The following is a 6,000-nucleotide window of genomic DNA, read 5'->3' on the forward strand; positions in this document are numbered from 1 at the left end:
TGATTTAGGAGAGAAATTTTCCATCTCTCAGTTTTTACCAGGCAAGGCTACTTTGTTCAGGAAAGAAAAGTCTTACAGAAAATTTTTTATTTTTGTCTTGAATGCCTTCAAGTATGTTATTTATAAATCTTATCATTCTACTGCCTCATTTATATTAGACATTCCTACCTTATTCATGAAAGTCTTCTATTTACTTATATGTTCTGGTATAGCAACTTTATTGAAATTTATTTCATCTTCTTAACTGTCATAGCAATGGTTATTTTGTTCATGACAGAAATCTTTCACCTTTCACCCCTGCCTCCTTCATATGAAAAGTCTTCACTATGTTTTCACTGGGCATATATTTATTTTCCTTTTAAAAAAATAATGAAATAAGCATTCCTATTTTTTGAGTGTCTCAGGAATAGTTGTTTTGTTCTCTAAACTTGGCATGGTTACCCCATTCTTGTAAGAAGTTTTCCCATATCTTTCTTTGCATTAGCAATGGTCACTTGTTCAAAAGTATTGCTCAAGGAATACTTGAGCAGTATTCCTTGTATCTGCCCAGCTATGGCTACTTTGCTCATTAGAAGAAGCCTTCTAATTCCCATTTAAACTTGTGCATGAAATAAATCTTCCATATTTCTTTAAAAAAGCATAGAAAATGTACTTAGTAAACACATCTTCTGCCTCAAACCTTGTGATCTTCACTAGCCACAGTAAATTTATAAACAAAAGAACTTTCCTTTCCATGCCTGCAAGGGCATAGCTACTTTATTTAGCAAAAAGTCTTCCATTTTCATGACCTGATGAGATAAATTCTCCTTTCTTCCATACCTCAAACAACCATACATCCACACCCACATACATTTTTCTACTTCCTTGTCTGCCTCAACCACAGCTTCATTATTCATGAAAGAAGTCTTTGACATCTGTACATGCTTCAGCCTTTGAGCTGCTTTCCTATGAAAACTGGTCTGCTCTCTTCCTCTTTGAACTGACCATGGCCAGTTTTTTCACTAAGTAAATATCCCACTTCCCTGCACAAAGAGTGTCATAAAGTCATTACGGCCAGAATGTCTAGTCATACTTCTTAGATTTGAAGTATAACCTTGAGCAATTAATTCAATTGATTCATGTTGCAGTTTCCTCATGTGTGAGATTAGGAAAACATCAGCAATAATACTTAGTTAATAGGTCATTTTCAAGATGAAATATAATAATGTATGTAAAACATCTAAAACACACAGTAAGTACTAGAAGTGTTGGGAAGTATTATTTTTGCATATATATCATTAAAAATCAACTAGAAAAAGAAAAATGTATAAAAGGTTCCAGGCCTAAGTGCTTTTTTCATGAATAATTGTGTAACTTCACATGCCTACAATAACCATGGGTACAATTTTTATTAAAACATCTTCCCTATTGCTCTTTGCACTGGCCATGGCTATCTTGTTTGGAAAAGAAGACTTTTACCTCTTTGTCAGCACCATTGATGATACTTTGCTCACAAAAGATGTGTACTATAGTCTAAATGTGTTCTCTCCACATTATATGTTGAAATCCTAACCCCCAAGATGATGGTGTTAGGAAGTGAGGCATTTGGGAGGTGCTTAGGTAATGAGGATGGAGACCGTATTATTTGTTAGTTGCCTTATAAAAGAGACCGCTAAGGTACTCTTTAGCCCCTTCCATCATGTAATATTATAGCAAAAATACAGCTAATTATGAACAAGGAAGTGAGCCATCATTAGACACCAAATCTAATGCTATCTTTATCTTGAACTTCTCAGCCTCAGAACTATGAGAAATTAAATTCCGTGGTTTATAAGCCACCCCAATGTGTGGTATTTTGATATGTCAACCCAAATAGAATAAAAATGCAGTTTGCTTTCTAATATGTACTAGTCATGTCTACTCAGATCATAAAATGTCTTCTTTCTCCCAGTTTCTACCAACCACAGGGTCACAAAAAAGTATTCTATCATCCTGTTTGCATTGGCCACATGACTGCTTTGTTCAAGAAATCCATCTCCCATTTGCCTTACTGCCTCAGCATTGTTTCTATTTTGCTCGTGAACAAATCTTCTATTTTTTGTCAGCAGTGATGATGGCAATTTGCACACAAGTCCTTCACTTTCAGTTTTAAATGGCCTATCTATGCATACTTTTTCATGAAAGAAGCTTTCCATTTTTTTTTTTTTGATCTGTACCAGTCATGCTTACCTTGATGATAAAAGAACGTCTTCCACCTTTTTCTTTTTCCTGGTCATGGTCATCTTGTCCATAAAAGAAATCTAATTCTGTGGCTAACATGTCCATAAAAATTACAATCGTTCCAAATCTTTTACAGCACAGACCAAGGATACTTAATTCCTGAAGATAGTCTTCCACCTCTCTGGGATGTCCAGCTGTCAGATCTTGACTACTGTGCCTAGCTTGAATCCTTATTTTTATTGCAAATTTGAATCCTGCTGGTGAACCCCACATATCCACATCCTCTTACCAAACACATGCAAACTAATGGTTGATTTACTTATATCAAACAAGGTAATATGGTAATCTACCTGGGTTATTTTATTACCATGATATCCCTTTATAACTACTCACTGCTTCAGAACTTCATCCTGAACATTTTCTTTCAGAGAAATTATGATTGCCAATCTTGCTACCATTTTTTATCTTCTAGTTTCATTCCTATCTTGACAAGATACAAAGAGAGACTTAAAAGGTATTCTAACCAATACAAAGTCCCAGGCAAGGACATCTAAATGGGAGACACCATTTGGCTCCCCTTCTTACAATTTTATATTGTATGCCTATGACAATTCATAAACATTTATTCCAGTTTCCATGTTTTATGTTTCATTGGGTATGACCCTCCACCATATATCCTACTTATTTCTCCAACCCATGAAGGAGAATACAAGTATAACACAGAAGAGATGCTATAACCATAGTGACAAAATGACCAATTTTGGTACCTTGTTCTCTGGAAGGGAAAAGATCACAAAAATAGTCATGGAAATTCCCTTTCCCTCCAGGAATGCACTGAAATGCATTAGGGTTTTCTATGGGTAAACCTGTAAAAAGGTTTTAGGGCTTAAGGAAGGGTATCTTTGGAAAGTATGTTTATCCCAATACAGCCATCTCATTAGATCAACTTGTTCAGACAAACACAGGATGTCGATTTGTAAAAAGTCAGCTGTGGGTGAATGTGAAATGCTTTTTTCCTGAGAATAAAATGAATTGCTTCTCTTGCTTAGACCTACTGCTCTTGTTTCTAGAATTTCTGAGTCCCATTTGGCTTCATACCTTGGCTTTTGATTTTCAACTCATGCTCATTTAAAAGCTTGATGAGTTACTTTGGACATGCATACCTGCCTTGAATTTGGCACCTTCCTTCAGACCTGATGTTCTGTATTCTTACTTCAGATCTACACACCATAATTGCAGGTAAGAGGCTCTCCTTAACTTCACCCATTTCTCTGGGTAACTTTTTTCTTTCAGTCTCTACAGCATGAATTAGAAGGTTGAATAAACTGTACAAATGGAGACTAACAGTAACTTTAATGTAGAAGTACCAGCTATTAGGGGGTAAGGGAGAGCTAAAGCTGATGAATATATATACATAAGTTCTCCTTTCCACAGACTCCCTGCAGCACCCTCAATGCAAGTTTAGCTCAATCCTTTGGAAAATAAAAATGGGAATTCCATATAGATAGGCCTCTTTATAAAAATTACAAATATTTTAAAATTCAAAAGTATCTACTTATATATATTTCCTAAGAAAATCTATAAGACTGTTGTTTCTAAAATCTTTACTACTAAGGGCAGTGTTAAGAGGAATTATCCTGCTCATTCCTTAGCACATAGGATAACATTGTCTTTCAATTGGGCATGTGAAGATTGTTCATGGTTTCTGACTAACACCTGGTTATGTTTGTTTCATCTAGGTGTTTCTGGCTACAGCTGCCATTCATCAGATCCACCAAGGGGAACAACCAGTGAGCATACTTCTATATTCTGAAAACTGGCCTGGAACTGTCCACAACCCAAGGTCCTAAGAGCATTTGGACACCAAGAATTACTTCTGCATACTGCCATAAATGCCAATTCTCCAGTAACATGTCGAGGAAGTAAGAAGGGAAAGACCTTAATCAGTCCCTGTATACACATTCTAATTTAGAAAAAAGAGACCTGGAACACAGGAGACAAGGGTGTGTTGTAGGACAAAATGGAGAATATGTTAGGTACAGTGAAAAATATATTTTAATACATAAGCTGGAAAGTAAAGAGAACCTGAAAATACAGGTGGTAATATTGCAAATTTCTGAATATTTCTAAAATACAGAAATATTTCTTAGGTGATCTGAAGACAGAAAGTATTTTGAATGAGAGGTGGATTTTATTTTATTTTATTTTTTAAAAAAATTTTTTAACGTTTATTTTTGAGACAGAGAGAGACAGAGCATGAACGGGGGAGGGTCAGAGAGAGGGAGACACAGAATCTGAAACAGGCTCCAGGCTCTGAGCTGTCAGCACAGAGCCCGACGCGGGGCTCGAACTCATGGACCGCGAGATCATGACCTGAGCCGAAGTCGGCCGCTTAACCGACTGAGCCACCCAGGCGCCCCGAGTGGTGGATTTTAAATGAAACAATTAAATTCATACTTAGTGGAATCTTAGTTGTCATGGACTGACTGGCAGCCTTTTTTATCTCTTTAATTCTCTCTTACTCCTTTTTGTCCAAAAAACATTAAGCCTCTGTTATGGACTATTTTTCTAATAAAAATGTAGTTCTAAGAATATCACTTCTACTTGGGAAGTGCTCTTATATAAGAGATGGGCTTTTGGAGTGTAAGCCACTTCAAGGATCACATTTATTTCAAGAATTTATTTTTCTTTATAGGCTTTCATGAGAGTGGACTGATGTTATATTCTTATATGCTCTGATAGCTGCTTTTTGAACTTTAGAAAACTCAGACACATGAAAGACTTCAGAGGTGCTTTATCACTTCCAACAGGAGAAATCTCAATGTGCAATTGCTAAAGAGAGCCAGAATCGAACCAAGTTCTTTGAGAATAAGATTTCTCTCCCTGGGATTAAACATTAAATGAAAGCTATATTTAAAAATGTTGGAACTTTCCTTTTTCTGGAGAATCAAGATCCTTATTTGATAGTAGGAACGGATTTGTACAGAAATTCATTATTTGAAATATGTTTGCTGTTATCTGCTGCAGAAGTGGATGCCAGAAGGGAGATTCTTGGTATCACATCAGAAAACTTGAAGATTATAGAACACATGGAAGATTTGGTTGGAACAGTATAACAGCAGGACTTTTTACTTATACCCAAGGCACTCCATTCTATAACTAAAGAAGAGACCTGGGCTCCAACCAGGAATTTTCAGTTTGAGCTCAGAACACTAAGATAAGGAGGGAGAAGAGAAGAAGGATTTTTTTTGTGAATATTTTGAAAGTTTAATTTATTTTTGAAGAAGTGGTTGAATTAATAGGAGGGGCCTAGTAGTTTAAATGTTAGAGAGTAGAGGATAGTTGACATTTTATGTTGCTGTAATATTTTATTTGGTTTTGATGACACTCTTTTATAGTATAAAAAACTTTTCTACTGAGCTTTCCGGGGTGAGGGGTTGTATTGTTAAATGTGAAGGAGAATACCATTAGTGTTTAATATTTATGTTACTATATTATTTTAAGTATAATGATACAGTTATATTCTGAACAACACTCTTCTCGGATGAGCTTTGTGGGAAGGAAAAAGCACATATATGGTTAAATGTGAGGGAAATATTTGTGTAATTTTAGAGCAATTCTATTGTATTATTTGTAGAATAATTATGTTTGTGCAATGTATATCCTTGTCACTTAGATTGGTAGATTGAGAGGGGATGTGTATTTAGTACCTGTACCAGTATCTAGTAGTAGAAAGCATTTGGTAAATATTTTTTGATTGAATTAATGATTAACTGTGATTATTTATGTAGTATTTCCTCA

The 6,000-nt window shown here is 35.5% G+C and overlaps 1 long non-coding RNA gene across 2 annotated transcripts in view; it reads left to right on the plus strand.

Moving 5' to 3' along the window:
- Nucleotides 1-4,387, plus strand: part of LOC109258956 (uncharacterized) — a 107,442-nt gene extending 103,055 nt beyond the window's left edge. For both annotated transcript variants that reach the window (XR_002076520.2, XR_002076519.2), the window contains 2 exons: nucleotides 3,270-3,438; nucleotides 3,939-4,387. This is a non-coding gene — a long non-coding RNA (uncharacterized LOC109258956). The remainder of the gene's footprint in view (nucleotides 1-3,269; nucleotides 3,439-3,938) is intronic.
- The last annotated feature ends 1,613 nt before the right edge of the window (nucleotides 4,388-6,000 follow it).

Source organism: Panthera pardus, unplaced genomic scaffold (genome assembly GCF_024362965.1).
Source record: "Panthera pardus isolate Hobbes unplaced genomic scaffold, ASM2436296v1 HiC_scaffold_27, whole genome shotgun sequence".
Lineage (NCBI taxonomy): Eukaryota > Metazoa > Chordata > Mammalia > Carnivora > Felidae > Panthera > Panthera pardus.